Below are 22,642 nucleotides of genomic sequence, written 5' to 3' on the forward strand. Positions count from 1 at the left end.
AGATAACGGACTCTGGAGGGCAACACCTCATTTTTGTCTCTACATTTTCCTGCCTATAGAGAAGTATAAACCACCCCAGAGATAGGGGAAGGCTTTGAAGAGCTGCAGCAACCTACTTTATAGACTTAGCATCTGAATTCAGAATTATGAAGTATAGCACACTGCTATGCCTGGCTTTGCAAATTTGATCAAACTTTTAAGTAAAAGTAGAGAGATAGGAAAAGACAAGTGGCTTAAAGATAGCTGTAATATTGGTAGATTCTTGATCAGAACCTAAATTCAGAATTAAAATATTTATCTTTCAAATGCCTGGGGCAGTGGGGCCAACAAAAAGCCTCCTCAGAAAAAAATGATGAGGTTCATTGTTCCCACAGTTATTCAACATCCAGCATATGAAGAGCTCAGAGAGGTGGCCGACCATGGGAGTCGTTTCAACAGTAATACAAAGAAGCCAAATTTAGTGCTGTGTCTGAGGTCCCATAACCCAGTCTAGGAATGTGTTATTTCTTTTTCGATTCTTTTCCCCAAATGATTGTGGGGTTGATTTCAGTTGGCTTCTAGATCACCCTTCCAGCTCCTGTGTCCTCCTGGGCTTCCTTACAAGGGCACATCTGGGGTTCTCACCTGTGAATACCACGTATCTTCCTATTTTAAGATTGTGTGGTTGGTGTTAGTGCTACCCTAAAGAAAAGTGGATCAAGTTTCGAAGCAGGAAGAACTAATCCATATCTGTTTTGTTACGTGTATTCTTTCCTGATTGCCAGGACGACAACTAGTGATTCTGATAAATTACATATAAAACTAACGCCAAACCAAATGAAACCAAAACCAGTACATTGATACTTTCTGATTATAAGTTTGATGTGAGAGAGCTAGGCCTGATGTCTTCTCCTCTATGAGTGTGCTTTAGTGGCAGCCTCTTAAGGGAACTTTGAGAGACTGTACCTGAACCCAAAGAAATGTTTAAAGGGCTGGGAATTCCAGGCTCTCTTTGGCATGTGATAAAGGTGTTTCAGAGCAGGTGAGTCTTTTATCCAATTCCATGTGTAAATATTTAGGTAGCTCCTTACCCATTCATAAATAAATTTATTATCTGACATTTTACAAAGCCAGGTGAAAATCTCTAAACAAAGTTTTGATAAATATGCAAAGAGCTGATTTATCAAAGTTGAAATTAAAAGGTACGTCTGAGGTTCTATAGAGTTATGATCCCTAGTCAGTTTCTGAAGATGGCCTTGTCTGGAAGTTTTACACCCTTCTTACCCCTGCAGAGCTGTATAAGGAACAAATACATTAGGGCTGTTTCATTCCTATCATTTCAATAGGTGTATTGAAATTTCATTCCTATCATTTCAATAGGTATATTTGAAACTCAGTGGCCTGCCAAGACTGAGAACAATTAGTTCTCAGGTAATTTTATCTGATGTAACACATCATTAAAGAGAATGTATTCCATCCATTATCTTTGTTTTTGTATCAATTCTTTCTCCTTCCCAGCTCCCAAGGAGAAATAACATGGAGTCTTAAGTACTGAACATAATATTTGAGGTTCTCTTTACATCCAGTGAAGCATGGTCTTTGAGAATTCTCAACCCTGGTACTATACAAACTGTCTGAACTAAATGGATCTTGCCCCGTGTGATTTTTCACAATGCTTCCATTGATAAACTAAGATGTCAGCCACCAAAGCAAAGGTGGTGGTGATGTCATTGCTGATACAGTTCCACCAAATCACACACTCTAGGGAGGCAAGAAAAGTCAAAGTTGCAACATGCTGATGAAAGAAAGCATTGCAGCAGTGATAAGGAGACCAGAGAAAGCACTCGGATGCCAGCTGCTGAGCAGAAAGAGAAATCTATGCAACTACACTACTAGCCCTGTACAAATCCAAGCAAAAAATGTGACGGCGTGTTTTGGGAAGAAAGTGTTGCTTTAATAAAAGGCGAAAGTGCTAAGAAGTGAAATTTCAAATTCTACCACGTGACCTGGCAGGCAAAAGAAAGCTATTCTATTATAGTCATTCTGCAGTGCTCAAAATTTAAACTCAGGATATTGTCATCTTTATCAGCAATAAGGTATATGGCAGTAAACATATTAAAATTCCCCTAACTAAGGAACCTTCTGTCCTTCGCATCTGTCTGAATGGGTTTCAGAGTCTCAGAAAAGTGAGGAGATTTCCAGAAACACACATCTCTGAATACCATAAGTTCTCTTTATTTTAATACTTAGATTCCTGAGCACAGGGGAGGGCAGTCTATGATAATTTGACCAGAAGTTGTCAGAAAATACAAAGAGCTTTAAGGAGTGGCAGATTCAGAGGGGCCAGTGAGTCCAGTATGGAAAGAGGGACACTCCCAAGCACATTGAGTACTTGAGGCTCCAGGACAGCTCTTCTTAACTTGGAAACGGGCGGTTATCATCACAGTGCTACCAGAGTGTATTAAAAAAATCCAAAGACTTTTAAAATTCATAAAATCCAACAAATATTAATTGGATGTCCCCTGTACCATGATGAGGAATACATAGCCTCTGCCCAGAAGTTGCTCATTTATAGCCGAGGAGACATACAAACAGGCAGCATAGCACAGACTGGAGCCATGACTAAACTTAGAACTTGGGGTGACAGAGAATAGGCGTCTTTGTTAGGAATGGCTTCCCCAAGGTGATGGAGCTTAAATCAGGGCTAGAAGGTGTGTCTAAGTTAGGTGAAGGAGGAAGCGGGTAGGAGGCATACAAATAGAGGAGAAACAATCTGTATACGTGTGTAAAAGCAAAAAGGATATGACAACTTTGGGGAAAATGAAAGTTCAGAATTTGCAGGAATGTAGGGGACACCAGGGCTTCCCTGGGAGGTCAGCAGTAAAGGACCCGCCTGCCAATGCAGGAGACTAGGTTTCTGACCCTGGGTTGGGAAGATCTCCCAGAGAAAGAAATGGCAACCCACTCCAGTACTCTTGCCTGGGAAATCCTGTGGACAGAGGAGCTTGGTAGGCTACAGACCGTGAGGTCACAAAAAAGTCGAATGCAATGTAGTGACTAAACAATAGCAATAGGGGACACCAGGAAAGTGGCAAGTGAGATAAAGCTACAGATATAGGCAGGGACCAGTTCATGAATTCTTTTTCTATCTTCTTTTGTTTCTGTATAGAATTTGCTTGGCCTTGAAGGAACTAAATGTCTTAAAAATCAGACTTTGGTATATATAGTTTACTTTAACATAAAAATACCCCCAATTATAGAATTGATTGTAAATTTTCATAAAAATCATACTCAGTTCACTTCAGTCGCTCAGTCATGTCCAACTCTTTGTGACCCCAGGGACTGCAGAACAACAGGCTTCCCTGTCTATCCAACTCCCAGAGCTTTCTCAAACTCATGTCCATCAAGTTGGTGATGCCATCCAACCATCTCATCCTCTGTCATCCCCTTCTCCTCCTGCCTTCAATTTTTCCCAGCACCAGGGTCTTTTCCAGTGAGTCAGTTCTTCACATCAGGTGGCCAAAGTATTGGAGTTTTAGCTTCAGCATCAGTTCTTCCAATGAATATTCAGGACTGATTTCCTTTAGGACTGACTAGTTGGATCTCCTTGCAGTCCAAGGGACTCTCAAGAGTCTTCTCCAACACCACAGTTCAAAAGCATCAATTCTTCGGCACTCAGCTTTCTTTATGGTCCAACTCTCACATCCATACATGACAATTGGAAAAACCATAGCATTGACTAGACGGATCTTTGTTGGCAAAGTAATGTCTCTGCTTTTTAATATGCTGGCTAGTTTGGCCATAACTTTCCTTCCAAGGAGTAAGCATCTTTTAATTTCATGGCTGCAATCACCATCTGCAGTGATTTTGGAGCCCCCCAAAATAGAGTCTTTCACTGTTTCCATTGTTTCCCCATTTGCCATGAAGTGATGGGACTGGATGCCATGATCTTAGTTTTCTGAATGTTGAGATTTAAGCCAACTTTTTCACTCTCCTCTTTCACTTTCATCCAGAGCATCTTTAGTTCCTCTTTGCTTTCTGCCATAAGGGTGGTGCCATCTGCATATCTGAGGTTATTGATATTTCTCCCAACAGTCTTGTTTCCAGTTTGTGCTTTATCCTGCCCAGCGTTTCTCATGATGTTACTCTGCATATCATTTAAATAAGCAGGTGACAATATACAGCCTTGACTTACTCCTTTCCCGATTTGGAACCAGTCTGTTGTTCCATGTCCAGTTCTGTTGCTTCTTGACCTGCATACAGGTTTCTCAAGAGGCAGATCAGGTGGTCTGGTATTCCCATCTCTTTCAGAATTTTTCACAATCTGTTGTGATCCACACAGTCTTCACCTATTTCTCAGTAATTTGTCATTAAAGATCAAAAACAATAACAAAAAATGGCAAAGCTTTCGTCATGACTGATTCCAGGAGTAGGTACGTTTGAGGTTGTGTTAGAAAGGCCCCTTGTTCAGAAGTATACCGCATGGCATCTCATTGGTGTAGTGCCTGTCAGCAGAGCTCAGTTCCTCACCTTCTTCAGGTCAGTGCTCAAACGCCATCCTGATAGTGAAGGTTCCCGTGAAAACTAGCAATGCCTGCTGTCCCCAGACCTGCCCCCTTCGTACTTCCCTTCTCTGTTTCAGTTTCTCCACAGCGACTTATAAACTTTTATACACTTTGTTTGTGTATCTCTTTATCCTCTGTTTCCCATAAACTGTACAAAAGCAGAGATTTCTTGTTGTTCGCTGCTGCATCCCCAGGGTATACAGTGCTACCTGTTATATAGTAATTATTCAATATATTTTAATGTAATTGGATGCAATAGTTTTGAATATGCAGACAGAGCCTTATACATACAAGGACATCTAATCTATGACCAAGTTGGCAACACAGGTTAGCAGGGAAAGGATGAATGATGCAGTGAAGTCATTTTATTACCTTTGAAAGTGAAAATTGCTCAGTCATGTCTGACTCTTTGCAACCCCATGGACTATATAGTCCATGGAATTCTCTAGGCCAGAATACTGGAGTGGGTAGCCTTTCCCTCCTCCAGGGGATCTTCCCAACCCAGGGATTGAACCCAGGTCTCCCACATTGCAGGTGGATTCTTAACTAGCTGAGCCACCAGAGAAGCCCAAGAATACTGGAGTGGGTAGCTTATCCCTTCTCCAGAGAATCTTCCCAACCCAGGAATTGAGCCAGGGTCTCCTGCACTTGCAGGCGGATTCTTTACCAACTGAACTATCAGGGAAGCCCTTACTCCCTTTACCCAGCTTCTCTTTTTCCTAAAGTAGCCTAGCATTGGAAGAGCTGAATCCCTACAAATTAAATTTTTTTTAGTCTCTGATCCTATAGATTATTCCCTTAATATCAATAAGACACAAAGCTATAGAACAAAGTGGGGCAATTATCCATACAGATTTTAAAATGTATTTCTTCCATGTGTGTGTGAGTCACTCAGTCATGTCCAACTCTTTGTGACCCCATGGACTATAGCCTGCCAGGCTCCTCTGTCCATGGGATTCTCCAGGCAAGAATACTGGAATGGGTTGCCATTCCCTTCTCCAGGGGATCTTTCTGACCCAGGGATCGAACCCTGGTCTCTCGAATTGCAGACAGATTCTCTTCCTTACATCATACCTAAAAGTTAATTCGAAGTGGATTGAGGACTTGGAAGTGAAAATTTTAGAATTAAAACAAAATAATAGAATTTATTTTAAAATTCCAGATAAGGAAGAATTTCTTAAGCAAGACAGGAAAACTACAAATTATAAAGGATCAGATTAGTAACTTTGACTGTATTAAGATTAAGAGCATCTATTCATAATTTATTCAGTTCAAATCAGTTACTCAGTCATAGTCAACAAAAGGTCCAAAATGCAGTACTTGGGTGCAATCTCAAAAATGACAGGATGATCTTTGTTCATTTCCAAGGCAAACAATTTAATATCACAGTAACCCAAGTCTATGCCCCAACCACTAATGCCATAGAAGCTGAAGTTGAACGTTTCTATGAAGACCTACAAGACCTTCTAGAACTAATACCCCCCAAAAGATGTCCCTTCCATCATAGGGGACTGGAATGCAAAGGTAGGAAGTAAAGAGATACCTGGAATAAAAGGCAAATTTGGTCTTGGACTACAAAATAAAGCAGGGCAAAGGTTAACAGAGTTTTGCCAAGAGAATGCACTGGTCATAGCAAACACCCTCTTCCAACAACACAAGAGAAGACTCTACACATGGACATCACCAGATGGTCAATACCGAAATCAGATTGATTATATTCTTTGCAGCTGAAGATGGAGAAGTTCTATATGGTCAGCAAAAACAAGACTGGGAGCTGACTGTGGCTCAGATCATTAACTCCTTATTGCAAAATTCAGACTTAAAGAAAGTAGGGAAAACCACTAGACCATTCAGGTATGACCTAAATCAATTCCCTTATGATTATACAGTGGAAGTGATGAATAGATTCAAGGGATTAGATCTGATAGAGTGCCTAAAGAACTATGGACAGAGATTTGTGACATTGTACAGGAGGCAGTGATCAAGATCATCCCCCAGAAAAAGAAATGCAAGAAGACAAAATGGTTTTCTAAGGAGCCTTATAGATAGCTGAGAAAAGAAGAGAAGTGAAAGGCAAAGGAGAAAAGGAACGATATACCCATCTAAATGGAGAGCTCCAAAGAATAGCAAGGAGAGATAAGAAAGACTTCCTCAGTGATCAATGCAAAAAAAAAAAAAAAAAAAAAGAGGAAAACAATAGAATAGGAAAGACTAGAGATCTCTTCAAGAAAATTAGAGATACCAAGGGAACATTTCATTCAAAGAGGGGCACAATAAAAGACAGAAACAGTATGGACCTAACAGATGCAGAAGATGTTAAGAAGAGGTGGCAAGAAAACGCAGAACTATACAAAAAAGATCTTCATGACCCAGATGACCAAGATGGTGTGATCACTCACCTAGAGCCAGACATCCTGGAGTCCGAAGTCAAGTGCGCCTTAGGAAGCATCTCTATGAACAAAGCTAGTGGAGGTGATAGAATTCCATCTGAGCTATTTCAAGTCCCAAAAGATGATGCTGTTAAAGTGCTGCATTCATAATGTATACCTTTTTTTTTAAAAAAAGGAAAAGTTCAAGTCACAAACTGACAGAAGATATTTATATGCATATAACCAACAGAGGATTAAAATCAAGAATATTTAAAGAAAATCTACAGTGAATAGAAAAAGATGAATATGGCAATATGAAAGTGTACAAAAAAAATAAGTGAGTAACATTGTTATAAATCAAAGACATGCAAATTAAAACTACAAGAAAATAACCATGCTTTACTTTTCAGTTTGGCCACACTTTTTTAAAGTTGGAAAATATCAAGTCTTGGTGAGTTTGGAGTAACAGAGCTCTCATCCATTGCTTATGGGTGGGTAATTGGTACAACTACTTAGGGAAAAAAAAAAAAAAGCCTTCTGACCCAGAAGTGTTATTCTTGGCTAGATAACTTAGAAAAACTGTTGCACATGTATATCTAGAGACACATACAGGAATGCAGGATAGAAATTTTGCCTGCACCAACAAAATGCTGAAAACAATTCAAACGTACATTAATTATAGAATGGAGAAATGAATTTTACTAAAGTCACACACTGGAAAACTCTACCACAGTGCAAGGGAAGACCCACACTTCATATGTCAGCCTGCATGAACCTTAGAAACACAGCGCTGAATGAAGGAAGGAAATCACAGAAGAGAACATGTGACTCTGTTAAAATAATGTTCAAATCCAGGCACACTTAAGTAGTAATTTCTCTAGATATGTAGCAGAGTGATCCAAAAAAGCAATGAATTGTTAATGAGAATGAATTTAACAGTGTAATTGTTACCCCTGGCTGAGGGAAGCTGTATGGCCATAAGGGGACAAGGGCTAAGCTTTTTCTTTGAGGATTAAAACAAATTCTTAAATTCTCTTCCCTTGGCAAAACTTCTCTGTATGAAATATTAAAACAAAGCAAAAAGATATGGCTTAGCTTGAGATTTCTGAGATTTTTGTAACGTGCCCTCCACCATGTAGCGGGCCTACCCTCTTCTCAGTTAAACTTTCTAAACATGGTAGGCGTTACTGTTCTCCCCATGAGGGGGCTCAGTTAACTCATGGTTCCAGTGTGTTCAAAGTCAGAAATGACTTTGCTCCCCTTCAAAGTTGTAATTATGTAATACTTGCTTGTAAAGGAAATTGATGTGATCATGTCTGGCTAGCAGGAAATTAAGCAGATAAGTGGTCAGACCATTACACGCAAGCTCTAATGGACTGGCAGCTGGATACCTGGCTCCCTGTATCACAAGCCTCTGTTTTGCCGCACAGACTCTGGATTTTGTCTTAGTACTATTTTCATATCATCACCACATATCATTTTAATTACTGTAAAATATTTAAATTATGATAAAATATTAAAATAACTATTAAAAAGGAAAGAAAGCTTTTGCACAACTTCAAATGTGGAGCTTCTATTTATTGGCCAAAAGGTGCTAAATAACTGGAACAAAGAAATTTAAACCACAGCAACAACACCTAAAATGATTTTTAAAGTATTATTAGGAATATTCTGTTAACTGCAGCCCAGATTTATAGCTATTAATTCTTGTAGAAGGAAGTATTGTCTCCCCTTTCTGTATTTGAAAAGGGAAAAAAATTCAGTCCATAAAAGCACTAGAATCGTCATTAAAGCTTCTTATGACTTAGGGAGTACAATTTTCATTTCTTCAAGTCATGGAAAATTTCAGTAGATAGTTTGTACTGCGATGAACATAAATACAAACATAAATCACTACTCTACTGTTATCCTTCAGATATCAAAAAATAAAAGACAACAACCTCCCCCTAACTACATGAATCTTAGCATACCGTTGCTGTATTTAGGTTTGGGGAGTTAAAATTCCTATTTTGGATTCACAAAAGAGATGCCTAAAAGGATTTTGAGAGGCAAACCCTACAATGAGATGAACTCCAAAAAAATTGTTTTCAGCTTCTTTGCCAGTAATTGTGAGATCTTGAATACATATTTTTATATTGGGGGACTCTGTTTCCTTGTCTAGGCTCTCTCTCAAGGTTGCTTCTATTTTAATACTCTATGCTAAATTTCATAGTCTGTCTTTAAACTAAAAGACATACTATTTAAGGCTGTAACACACATATTTTGCAGGGGCAGGAATGGCTGTACGGTGAACCGTTAGAGGGTTCACCCTGCAATACTGGCTTTTTAGGATGTCTTATGCCCAGAAACTCATGTAGAGTAGGTGCTTCACAGCTGTGTTCAATAAATGAGTGAACGAATGGAGGAATAGTTTAAACTCAGTGAAGCTACCAAATCTTGTCATTTGACTGAAAATTCCGTGATTTTTTAAAATTCATTAAAATATTGTAGCAGATTCTATGCATGAGTTTTAAATTATGTGATTTTTCTTGGGAAATTTTTTTTAACTCTTTACCTATCCAGGCCTCCCGTGGCCTACCCACAAACCAGCAATCTAAAGAAATGGAGTTTCGAAACAGTTGAAAGAACGTGATTAGAAAGCAGATATTTACTTATCACATTAGCATTTTATTGGCCAACTGACATGCCTTCTACCCACTCACTAAACAATCGTGGGCATGTTAATTCTCCATCTTGGGTCTCTGACTCTTTGAAAACTGGAAATAATGATGTTGACCTATTTTTGAGGAGGAAACGGCTAACAAGGCATAAAGATCAAAATTCAACCCTGAGCCTCTGGAAGGCTAATCTGTAACGCCAATCAGTGAAAGTTATTTACTGGGTTGTTTTCCTTTGGGGAAAACGTCTGGAAATGAAACAGCACCCATTATGAAATTTGGGTTTTTTCCTTCCACAGTTGCCAAAGTTTGTTTGTTTGGATTGTTGTTTGTTGTGGGTTTTTTCCCCTTCTAATTTTCTGACAGAGTTTTGGAAGTCAGATCATTATTCTTGTGGGGTATCTTTTGGGTAGCAGGTCAAGATTTTGTTCATGATTCATCAAAAGAAGTAATGAGGAGGTGACTAGAAGTCCAGGGGCAGGTTCTTTGTGAAAAAAATCTAGTCCTGAATCTCCTTTTGTTTTTTTTTCCTGTCAGTTGAGACCGTGTATTTCTGGATGGTTGCTAAATTTTGGATAGGCACTTTTAAAAGACATTATCACAAAGTTATGAAAATGTTTTATCAAAAAAGATCTGATCTTTATAGAAAGATCATACCTAGTTTTTATGAAACTAGTTTCTCCTTCCTTACAGGTTTTACTGACCATGGTAGTTAATCTGAACATCTGCTAAGGCCACTTGCCTTGTGCAATAATAACTTATCAAATAGCAGGGCTATAAAAGAGTGACAATCACCCATACACAGTACGCCATATGGCCCAATTCAGTACTAATACAGGGGACGCCACAAGCTTGGTAAACAGCAGGCATGATGTGGCCTGTGTTAACAAGAGTGGGTTTTCTATCTGTCTAGCCATGGAAATACAGTCATATAATGATAAATTTTGGCCCCACAGAGATGAAGCTAATATCATTAGCCATTTATTGCAAAGGAACTTAAATCTTTTCAGATTAAACTCATGATGGATTTTAATCATTCAGTTAATGTTGGTAAGTGATTATGCCTCAAGCCATTATGGTAATGATCATTATTAGCGAGAGTCTGTTTTTACAATGTTCCTAATGTTTAAAATTAATCTAGAAGCCAAAAGCCATTAAATCATTTCACCTGCAGCAGGGTTTAAAAGACATTTTTCACATAACTGCGATTTAAAAAAACAAAGCTAAGAAGGCAATGGAAAAATACACAAGAAAATCAACGTATTAACTACAGCGCCACCGTGTGACCAAACTCTAAATTTCCATATAGAAGTAAAAGCAAACACACCAAGGAAAAGAAGTATGTGTAAAACAAACCATGGAGAAAAAACCTCAGATGGATGCTGGTTGTTGACCTGTAATGTAAGAAGAAAAAGTACACTTGAGGGATGTAAAAAAGTTGACCATTACATATAAGATGGTGTCAGCTCCCAGCATGAAGAATTAAGTGTGAATGAAAATTACTGTACAAAATGTTTAAAGCAAGTCTTCTATAATTTGAGAAATCTGTTATCCTCTCTGGGTGTCAGTTTTCACACCTACAAAGTTTTAAGAATCAGACTAGATGATTTCTTAGTCATTTACCAGGCCAGGAGTCCTATGGCAAGAATCACTTCCAGGCATGTGGCTCAACAAATTTTATGCAAAAATATGCATGAAAATTCTTATACAGAATGAAATTGTAATCTAATAGTCTAATTAATGCGGAGGAGGCGATGGCACCCCACTCCAGTACTCTTGCCTAGAAAATCCCATGGACAGAGGAGCCTGATGGGCTGCAGTCCACGGGGTCGCGAAGAGTCGGACACGACTAGGCAACTTCACTTTCACTTTTCACTTTCATGCATTGGAGAAGGAAATGGCAACCCACTCCAGTGTTCTTGCCTGGAGAATCCCAGGGACGGGGGAGTCTGGCGGGCTGCCATCTATGGGGTCGCACAGAGTCGGACACGACTGAAGCGACTTAGCTGCAGCAGCAGCAGCAGTCTAATTAATGACATATATAAATTGAAGTAAATCACTAAAGGTATTACAGAAAAAAATAGAAAATAGAGATATCGCCTAACTCCAGAAAAAAATAATTTAGAAATAACTTATATCAGTAATGTTTAAAACATTTGTACATTCATGTATCAAGTATATCTTGATTTCCAATGATGTGCCAGGCATGGTACTTGGTTTTAGGGATTATAACATATTTAGAAATTATTCTCCCAGTAGGGAGAGTAACAATGACAGAAGGAACTCAGAACTATGTGAGGCTAAGGGAGACATGGGTTGAAAAAGAACAAAAGATTAGATCAGTTTCTAAGAAATATGTGAAGCCAATCTATAGACTAAAGTATCTGACCCCACTCATATGAGCTATCCCTGGAAATGCTGTTTGCGTTCTTAGGCCAAGCATCATAAACTGAAGACCAATCAACCAAACAAAAATGACTAAGGGAATGACTAATGGGAGAAAGTTAAGAGGAGCTAAATATAAAGGAACTGACTATATAGACTGACTAAACCAGGTCTCAAAATAGAACGCTGATGAGGGTGTTATTGTTTTATAGGGCAGACAGTGATAACCGTGGAAGTGAGCAGCAACAGGAAGTAGGAAGAGGAAAATTTAGACAGTATCAGAAAAATAAAGCTTCCTGTTAGAGAAGATTATTAGCCTAATCCCATCCCTCAAGGGGAATGTTAGACTCTCCACTTGCTGATCTGGGGGGCGCCCACTAACTGGGGCTCTGGAGTGTGTATTTTTAGTTTTCCAGGACAATGAACTGGACACCTCGCAGCCTTTCCTTTACACTCTGCCAATGGTAAGAAGAGGAGTGGGAAATCAAGAGGAGGAGGGGTCAAGGCAAAGCAGATGTGTTCCTAATATAATGTAGACATGGATTTTGGAGTTTTTCAAAATTACAAACTACCCAACGAAACCATTTCGCCCCCTTCACTTGCTGTTTCTCTCCCATTGGTTTGAATCAAGGAGGTCAACAGGCCCAAATTTCTACTTCCCTGGAGACAATTGAATTCCAGTTCTTAATGCCTTGAGTGACTTCACTTTCACTACCATGCATTGGAGAAGGAAATGGCAACCCACTCCAGTGTTCTTGCCTGGAGAATCCCAGGGACGGGGAGCCTGGTGGGCTGCCGTCTCTGGGGTCGCACAGAGTCCGACACGACTGAAGTGACTTAGCAGCAGCAGCAGCAGACATAAGACAGGAAATGTGGTTTGAAAGAAGTCACACTTGCCGTGTAGAACAATTGAAATTCCTGTTCTCTTCCTCCTGTCCTGACCTAATGCAGAAAAAGTCACCTGGCCAAGGTGAGTTAGTTTAGGAGCGCTCAGTCTGTCTGACTTCCTCTGACTTGTCTGCCTCCTCATGCTCCATGACAATGACCTCCAGGGAATCAGACTGTCCTCAAATCTTGTTGGACAAACTCTCAATCAGCCCATGCTCGCCTCTGATCAGACCATGCCAGAGAGACACAGAGCATTAATTATCTTCTGTTGCCATTTTAAAGGGCAGGAAACAGAAAAGCTCTGTTGTTTCAGCAGCTGCCCTTTGGGTTCTGTAAGGAGGCACCCATGCTTGGCTGCTGTTCCAGTGTAGGGGCTGGAGCCCGGCGTGTTATTCTCATAACTTCTGCCTTGTGGTTTGGACCTTGGCTCTTTTGGTTACTTATGTGACTTCCGACTTTAACCGTCTGCTTTGTTCCTAGATTGACGAGTGGCTACACTGTTTCTGGTTTTCTGGCATTTATTTTCCTACACGTAGGCTTTGACCTTGATGTTGATTTATAGAACTTTGTACTAATCTTTGTTTGGATTTATGGGGTAATTTTTAAAATATTGTTTTAGGCTTAATCTGCTCAGTTGTGCTGGGACAAAAACTCTTTTTAGTTTTCACACCTGTACCTAAGTATTTATCACGAGAAAACCTGCTTTTGTTTTGCCATTCTATGTACAAAGGACTCATTGCAGTAACAGTGATACTCTGCTGAAGTAATAAATTATCATTTAATCCATACATTTGTTATTAGTTGTTGTATTACAGTACTCACTTTTGCAGGTAAGGGGCTTTTTTTTTTTTTTTCCTTTTACTGATTGTGCTCCCCCCCCCACCCCCCCAAAGTATTAAGGTAGTGGAATATTTTGGTTTGTTTTAATATGAGTGGTTAGAAGTATAATGTTCTAGAATAATTGTATAACTGATATATCCAATTGGTTTACTAGGGCATTACTCATCATAACTTATTATGTATACTCTATAATTTTCTTGCATAAGTAAATTATTATTTCTTTTAAGCACAGCTGGCACTTATATTTCTCCACCCTCCATAATTTAGAAATCTTGATCAACAGACAGGTAAATAGATGGTCTTTGTTGATGGGTTATAATTTAAGTACCAAACACTTACTTATGTCAGAAAATAGGCTGCCTTAAAATATACCTATGAATGCGCCTCAAGAGGACCCATGTGACTTCAGTAGCAGAAAGTACTTATAATAGAAAATTGCAATTCTAAACTATGGTGAAGTACAAATACTAAGGCTCCAACACTTGCAAAAACTATGACACAACTTACAGAGATTCTCTGATTTATAGAAATATCAATCATTCCCCCTTCTTGTTCTCAGCTGCTCCCAGAGAGCAAGTTAACAAGAAGAGCATCAGTTACCATATCTGCCTAATTTCTCCTTGGTAATCTGCTAGAATTGTCAGAGCATATGACTAGGGTATGGAAGACATAGTGACTTAGTATATCTTAATATATGCTAAACCATACATTCTCCCCTACCCAATATTTGTGACATAGGCTTCCAGGCCACGTGAATTTTGGAATTCTATCTAATACAACCATTTTGCACCCAAGGTATGAACCATAAATCAGAGGTCAACCTAATCACTTGGAACTTCATGGAACCAAAAAAACAAACAAAAAATACCCCATCTCTAAATCATCATGCTATGCTTTTTTATGATTCAGCAATAGGTAATAATTAGATATCAAAAAATTTGTAAATAACAGATCCTAAATCTGAATCTTAGAACCTTAGACATTTTAGAAAATAGATTTTAATATATCTATTTAACAGTTTGTTAGTTATATCAGTTTAAATACATGCAATTACCATTTTTATAGATTATAAAGGTCAGATGTTAGCCACTTCATAAGGTTTAACTACATAAAATCAGAGGATAATAAGAAATTTCATTGAACACAGTTATGTGCTAGACATTCTATTAGACACATATTTTTTTATCATATTAGAGCTTCACAAAACCCTGCAAGGTAGATAGTTATTATTCCCATTTATAGAGGAGAAATGATGTGATTTGACAAAGCTGATTTTGCTATTAGGTTGTGGTTTAAACTGTGTCCTTTCCACTGTGCTGTGCTGCTCCCTTAGATTATTTCTAGGGAACAGCTCCACTTCTAGTCAATGAATTCTCTCAAAAACACCCCTAAAGTTTAGTCAAGTAGTCTCTTGTTAGACCCTCCAATGTTCAACCCTTCACTGAACACTCACTACCTTTCAGTTCAGTTCAGTTGCTCAGTCGTGTCTGACTCTTTGCAACCCCATTGGACTGCAGCACGCTAGGCCTTCCTGTCCATCACCAACTCCCGGAGTTCACTCACACTCTTGTGCATTGAGCCGGTGATGCCATCCAGCCATCTCATCCTCTGTTGTCTCCTTCTCCTCCTGCCCTCAATCCCTCCCAGCATCAGGGTCTTTTCCAATGAGTTAACTCTTCGCATGAGGTGACCAAAGTACTAGAGATTTCAGCTTCAGCATCAGTCCTTCCAATGAACACCCAGGACTGATCTCCTTTAGGATGGACTGGTTGGACCTCCTTGCAGTCCACGGGACTCTCAAGAGTCTTCTCCAACACCACAGTTCAAAAGCATCAATTCTTCAGTGCTCAGCTTTCTTTATAGTCCTACCCTCACATCCATACATGACTGCTGGAAAAACCACAGCCTTGACTAGATGGACCTTTGTTGGCAAAGTAATGTCTCTGTTTTTTAATATGCTATCTAGGTTGGTCATAACTTTCCTTCCAAGGAGTAAGTGTCTTTTAATTTCAGGGCTGCAGTCACCATCTGCATCAGTTTTGAAGCCCCCCCAAAATAAAATCAGCCATTGTTTCCACTGTTTCCCCATCTATCTGCCATGAAGTGATGGAACCAGATGCCATGATCTTAGTTTTCTGAATGTTGAGCTTTAAGCCAACATTTTCACTCTCCTCTTTCACTTTCATCAAGAGACTTTTTAATTCCTCTTCACATTCTGCCATAAGAGTGGTGTCATTTGCATATCTGAGGTTATTGATATTTCTCCCAGCAATCTTGATTCCAGCTTGTGCTTCCTCCAGCCCAGCATTTCTCATGATGTGCTCTGTATATAAGTTAAATAAGCAGGGTGACAATATACAGCCTTGATGTACTCCTTTTCCTATTTGGAGCCAGTCTGTTGTTCCATGTCCAGTTCTAACTGTTGCTTCCTGACCTGCATACAGGTTTCTCAAGAAGCAGGTCAGGTGGTCTGGTATTCCCATCTCTTTCAGAATTTTCCACAGTTTCTTGTGATCCACACAGTCAAAGGCTTTGGCATAGTCAATAAAGCAGAAATAGATGTTTATCTGGAACTCTTGCTTTTTCCATGATCCAGCAGATGTTGGCAATTTGATCTCTGGTTCCTCTGCCTTTTCTAAAACCAGCTTGAACATCTGGAAGTTCATGGTTCACGTATTGCTGAAGCCTGGCTTGGAGAATTTTGAGCATTACTTTATTAGCATGTGAGATGAGTGCAAGTGTGCGGTAGTTTGAACATTCACTCTTTGGCATTGCCTTTCTTTGGGATTGGAATGAAAACTGACCTTTTCCAGTCCTGTGGCCACTGCTGAGTTTTCCAGATTTGCTGGCATATTGAGTGCAGCACTTTCACAGCATCATCTTTTAGGATTTGAAATAGCTCCACTGGAATTCCATCACCTCCATTAGTTTTGTTTGTAGTGATGCTTCCTAAGGCCCACTTGACTTCACATTCCAGGATGTCTACCTCTGGATACAACCAACTCCAATTTTGTATGTTTGTCATGAAATTTTTATTTCTATTGTCAAAATCTGCCTGCCTGTAACCTCTTTTTCTTCCTGTTTCTGCACCCTGGGCCAACCCAGGACACGTCTAATTGCTCATACAAACAGCAGTCTTCAAAATCTTCACCTTGATGGAGAGGAGACCATCCTTCAGGATGCATTCAGTGCATTAAATCAGAACCGGCTTAATGGTGCTATTTTCTGAACAGGAAGAATACCTGGAACCAGAGACTGGAATAGGATTGGCTTTCCAGCCCTTTCAGTGACTGGGGATTTTGTGCTTCCCACAGCTATAAACTCTACAAGGGTAGAGGTACTGGTCCCCAGAGAGAGAATACTCTGCAGGGAACAATGAAAGGGTTCCACTGAATCTACTACAAGCTATGGGTGTTGCGGGGCCACCATGGAGCAGCAGGCCAAAAGAAAAGTGACCATAGCAGGTCATGGCAGGGTAATTTACCTTGATCAACAGGAGGACAGATAGAGGGCTGCTTTTACACAGTAGCATCAGAGAAACATAAGTGTGGAACCCCGTGATCCCCACTGATACCTCCTTGCCCCACTGAAATGAAATGGGTAACGTGTGTAGCAACTTGGTCTGAAAAACATATGATTGTTGAAGCCTGAGACATTTAAGGAATAAAGATTCAGGTAACACACTAGGTAAGGCACTTAGACATTTCACAGTGGTAGCTGAGAGTGAGGGGGATTTAGGATGCATAATGGAGGGTACCAGTTACAGCCCTGAGACCAACTGCAGTGATGAGAACTCTCATTCATCCCATTAATTTACCTGTAAATGTCCCCTCATGAAGAGAGGCCCATGGGAACCATGGAGGAACTTTGCCTAAACCTAATTGGAGAAATGGATTTGTGCAGTACAGGTAGACAGGGGCGGCGAGGGCGCTGTGGTGGGGCAGATCTCCTGCTGTGGGGAGCATGGCTGACTGCTTGGCCCAGCTCCTCGCCTCTGCACCATTTCCACGTTCACACTGAGGCCAGACTCCATAGGGTGCTCTCAGCCGACGACTGAGGACAGTGCAGCCCAGCCGATTCTTACCAGACACAGAGTTTTTAGGACTTATCATTTGAGTTTTGAAATTCCCCAGGTTCTCAAGCATGGCTAAGACTTTCCTAGAAATACTTTTTTTTTAAAGAATTTATTGAAATATCATTGATTTATAATTTTGAGTTCATTTACAGCAAAGTGATTCAGTTCTGCTGCGGCTGCTGCTTAGTTCCTTGTCATGTCTGACTCTATGCGACCCCATGGACTGCAGCCCACCAGATTCCTCTGTCCATGGGATTCTCCATGCAAGAGTACTGGAGTTGGTTACCATTCCCTTCTCCAGGGGATCTTCCTGACTCAGGGATCGAACCTGGGTCTCCTGCATTGCAGGCCAATTCTTTACCACTGAGCTACCAGGGGAGCCCAACTTAGTTATATATGTGTGTGTGTGTGTGTGTGTGTGTATACTTATCCATTATAAGTTATTACAAGATATTGAATATAGTTCCCGGTGCTATGCAGTAGGTCCTTGATAGATTTGATACACAGTAGTGTGTATGTTCATGGGGTCGCAAAGAGTCGGACATGACTGAGCGACTGAACTGAACTGAACTGAGTGTGTATATTTTAATCCCAAACTCCTAATTTATCCCCCCTCTCCTTTTCTTCTTTGGTAACTGTAAGTTTGTTTTCTATGTCTGTGAGGAGAAGGGGACGACAGAGGATGAGATGGCTGGATGGCATCACTGACTCGATGGACGCGAGTCTGGGTGAACTCCGGGAGTTGGTGATGGATAGGGAGGCCTGGCGTGCTGTGATTCATGGGGTTGCAAAGAGTTGGACACGACTGAGCAACTGAACTGAACTGAACTGAGTCTGTTTCTGTTTTGTAAATAAGTTCATTTGTACCATTTTTTTAGATTCCACATATAAGCCACATCAGAACTGCATTCCAATCTGAGACTCTTTCTACCCAGTCCCCCTTCCTCCCCCATCCTTCACAGGCCTCAGACCTGCATCATAGTCTGATGCTCTCTCCCCCCACTCCTGCTCCCTCCCCTGCATCCTTCACAGGTTTTTCACGGAATAACTCTCTTGCCTGTCTAATCTTACCTTGGTGACCACTTCTCAGAAGACCTGAGCTAACATAGAAACCAGGATCGCTGCAGCATCGCTCACCATCATCTCTGACCAGATTCGAGCAGCATCACAGCGTTTTCACCAATGCTAGTACTCGGCCCCTTTCCACCAGTTATGGGAACCGTAGATCCTTCTCCAGAGAGAACCAGGAACTCATTTTCCATGTAACATCCTCCTGGCCTAAGGGAGTTCAGTGTGGGAGATGGAAGATGATTAAATAGTTAAGTTGGTTTTACATCTGGCTTTTAAGCCTGAGTAAGTTCTTTGTATCCATAATCTGTATCAGCTATGCCCATCCTCTTCTATCACCTAGCTTGTAGGTCATCAATAAATATTTCTTGTACCTTTTCTCATACCACCAGCTAAGAGCTTCAACGTACTCGAGGTAGTATGTGCCAGGCAATTGCAATGCCTTCATTTTCTCTTCCACAGGAGAACAGCAGATTCCTGTATTGTGCTCAGGCGACTTCCTTCCAGTGTGTCTTCTCATTCTGGAGCCTCTCCCGAGGTACACTTGCTCTTTTCCACATGTAAAGCATACAGTGTATAGAGTGAGAGCAGACTGCTTCAATCCTGGTTCTGATACTTATTCTGAAAACAGACCCATTGGTTAACCCCAGCCTAGTCTCCTCATTGCTAAATGGAAGTGATGCTATCTCCCTCAGGTGCTTGTTAAAAGTATAAAGTAGAATTACAAAAATTGTAAAAGAATATGTAAATATTAGTCATCATTATTTTTTACTTCCTCCCCATTGAAACAGGTCCTAAACCACAGACTTCCCAGTTTGACTAGATGAAGATCAGTTTCCTCAATTCTTTGTTCTCCACTCTGAACATGAATTTACTCTCATTCTCTATATGATTGTAAGTACAATACTGCACACCTATTTGGAAACAACCAAAACTGCTTGACTGTTCTTCTGTTTTCTATCTGAATTAGTGTTTTCTAATCTTTCAAAGGGAAAACACCCAAAATGAATAATTATTTTGACATATATCTAACCCAGTGACCAACACAATTAAACTCATAATGCATGCTTAAAATGATAATCATGGTAAGTTGTATTGAGGTAAAAATATTTACTGTCCCTTCCTGGTGGGTCTTTCCAGTGAAGCCCCTCCGAGTGACAGGATTGTATTCCCTAACCAGAGACATATGTCTTGGCCACATGACTAGCTTTGTCCAATGATATGTTATTAGAAATGATGCAATGGCACCCCATTCCAGTACTCTTGCCTGGAAAATCCCATAGATGGAGGAGCCTGGTAGGCTGCAGTCCATGGGGTCGCTAAGAGTCGGACACGACTGAGCGACTTCACTTTTACTTTTCACTTTCATGCATTGGAGAAGGAAACGGCAACCCACTCCAGTGTTCTTGCCTGGAGAATCCCAGGGACGGGGGAGCCTGGTGGGCTGCTGTCTATGGGGTCGCACAGAGTCAGACACGACTGAAGTGACTCAGCAGCAGCAGCAGCAAGCCACTTCCAGGAAGAAACTTTAAGAACCATCGTATGGTCCACCATTGCTCTCATTAACTTGAAAAAGCCAGTGTTTCACATAGAGGCTTCTCCTTCATCTTAGATATCCAGTATAGAGAACCCATGACAGATATAGCTTGTGAAAGAGAAATAAACGTTCAGTTTTGCACTGCAAAAGCACTTGATTGTTCTTAGAGCCCATGGCACCCCACTCCAGTACTCTTGCCTGGAAACTCCCATGGACGGAGGAGCCTGGTGGGCTGCAGTCCGTGAGGTCGCTAAGAGTCGGACACGACTGAGCGACTTCACTTTCACTTTTCACTTTCATGCATTGGAGAAGGAAATGGCAACCCACTCCAGTGTTCTTGCCTGGAGAATCCCACGGACAGTGGAGCCTGGTGGGCTGCTGTCTATGGGATCGCACAGAGTCGGACATGACTGAAGTGACTTAGCAGCAGCAGCAGCAAGCCCACCTAAGCTAGCATAGTGTCTAAGCGCACCATTCAATTTCAGTGTGTGTATCAGTGTACAAATGGGTATGCAAGAAAGAGCATGTATATTTTCTGTATATTAACTGGACCCCTTTCTTTGAGGTAAAAGCTTTTGGAAACCAAATTTAAGAAACCTTAGGGCTATTTGTGCTTCTCACTTTGCTGTGTACTCCTCTCTGCTTACAACCCACATAGGCTGAGACTGTTGCTGGAGTAAATGTATGGGGAGGACTGGAAAATATTAAGTGGAAAACAAATCTCAAATTATTATTTAGCCATACTCTTTACAAAGTAATATAATGTGAGAAGAGAATGCAGGGTGTACTGAATCAGATCAGTGTGATATTTTGCTTATCATGAACAATTCTCTTTCATTAAAATCCTAGGAATTTTCAGTTTACTACTGTAGACATACTTAAAAAGAACAAACATGGTATTCTTAGATTTTGCTCTACTTTATTTTTAAAAACTAAAATATGCTTGTGATTTTCTTTGTCCTACAATTCTATACAAAAAGAAACTAGAATGAAACATATGGATGCAAAAAAAGTTTCATTTGTTGCCAGATACCTTCTCTACATAACATCTGGACCTATAGAACATCTGCACAGCTTTTCATCTGGATGTTTGGCGAATACAGAGATAATATTTCCTTTCTAAATCTAATTCTTACACAGTGTTATCCTCATAGCATATTTGTTAATGCTTCTAATATCCTATTATTTTATCAAATAAAATATGGATACAATTTTGGAGCATGAATTGTTTGCTGTTGTGGTGTCTGCCCACGTACAAGCTCTGATCGTTAAAAAGGAAATATTTTTGGTGAATTCTTTCTCCACAGCCATCAATCTATTTCAAGAGAGATTAACAATAGAATGTATCAAAGCACTCCCTTCATGTGCGGTGGTCTCTATTGTGCATGCCCTTGATGGGAAATGAGAGAATTCTATTCTTTGGCCAGATGCTGATATCATCCTAGGACATCTGCATGGATGTCTGCATGGCACTTAGGGTAAAGGGGAAAATCTGATTGTGCCCTTGAGGGTATGGAACATGGAGACAAGCATCATAATCATCCTTTGCAGAAACTCCAAGGGACTCAGTTACATGTTTTTCCCTTGTCAACATCTGTCAAGAACCACATGTCAATTACTACTCCATCTTTTCTCAAGTAATAAAGGAACAGAGAACTCCCCAATGAACAGTCTTTATCTTTCCAACAATCCACCCAAGGCCTCTGCTTTTGGATGAAACCTTCATAAATTTGTTGTCATTTTCTACTTACAGGGATCTTGGCAGAGAAAGAGGCCTGAATGGAAGGGAAAGATGTTACTTTTAGTACAGAAAACATATATGAGTGTCTGTTTCAGAGTATTTAATAAAAAGAAAGGCAGGGTAAATTTAACTGAGCTATTTCACCTTCTCTGGAGCCATCCTGGTGTTTTACTGATAAGATCACCTAATAGCTGATTTCTGTTCAGGCTCATTCTTTTATGTTTGTGCAGTTTTATCTTTCATTTTTCATCTGGTGTATTGGCTTGTACAGGCATGTGTACGTGTACACATGCCCCTTAGCTAGCAAAAACCTCTTCTAAAGCAGTGAAGACGTATGTGGTGGCGCCCGTCTGTGTGCCTAGGCTGAGACCTACAGCACCTGTGCTTCAAGATAGGCGGGATGAGAACTAAGACACTATTGATGTATGCCTTGGGTAATTTCATCTTCTTTCAAGAGACAGCCAAAAAATAATGTACTGAGGTCTTATTTTAGCAGAATCTTTTTTATATAATTTTAATCTGTTGAACAGCATTAAAT

The 22,642-nt window shown here is 40.3% G+C and overlaps 1 long non-coding RNA gene across 3 annotated transcripts in view; it reads left to right on the forward strand.

Annotated features, from left to right (window-relative positions):
* The window catches only part of LOC129646189 (uncharacterized), a 98,425-nt gene extending 76,853 nt beyond the window's left edge, over positions 1 to 21,572 (forward strand). For 2 of the 3 annotated variants that reach the window (XR_008711740.1, XR_008711738.1), the window contains exons 3-5: positions 19,289 to 19,364; positions 19,618 to 19,720; positions 21,393 to 21,572. This is a non-coding gene — a long non-coding RNA (uncharacterized LOC129646189). Of the gene's footprint in view, positions 1 to 19,288; positions 19,365 to 19,617; positions 19,721 to 21,343 lie in introns of all 3 variants that reach the window. The other variant, XR_008711739.1, reaches the window with a different exon arrangement.
* The last annotated feature ends 1,070 nt before the right edge of the window (positions 21,573 to 22,642 follow it).

Source organism: Bubalus kerabau, chromosome 3, assembly GCF_029407905.1.
Source record: "Bubalus kerabau isolate K-KA32 ecotype Philippines breed swamp buffalo chromosome 3, PCC_UOA_SB_1v2, whole genome shotgun sequence".
NCBI lineage: Eukaryota > Metazoa > Chordata > Mammalia > Artiodactyla > Bovidae > Bubalus > Bubalus kerabau.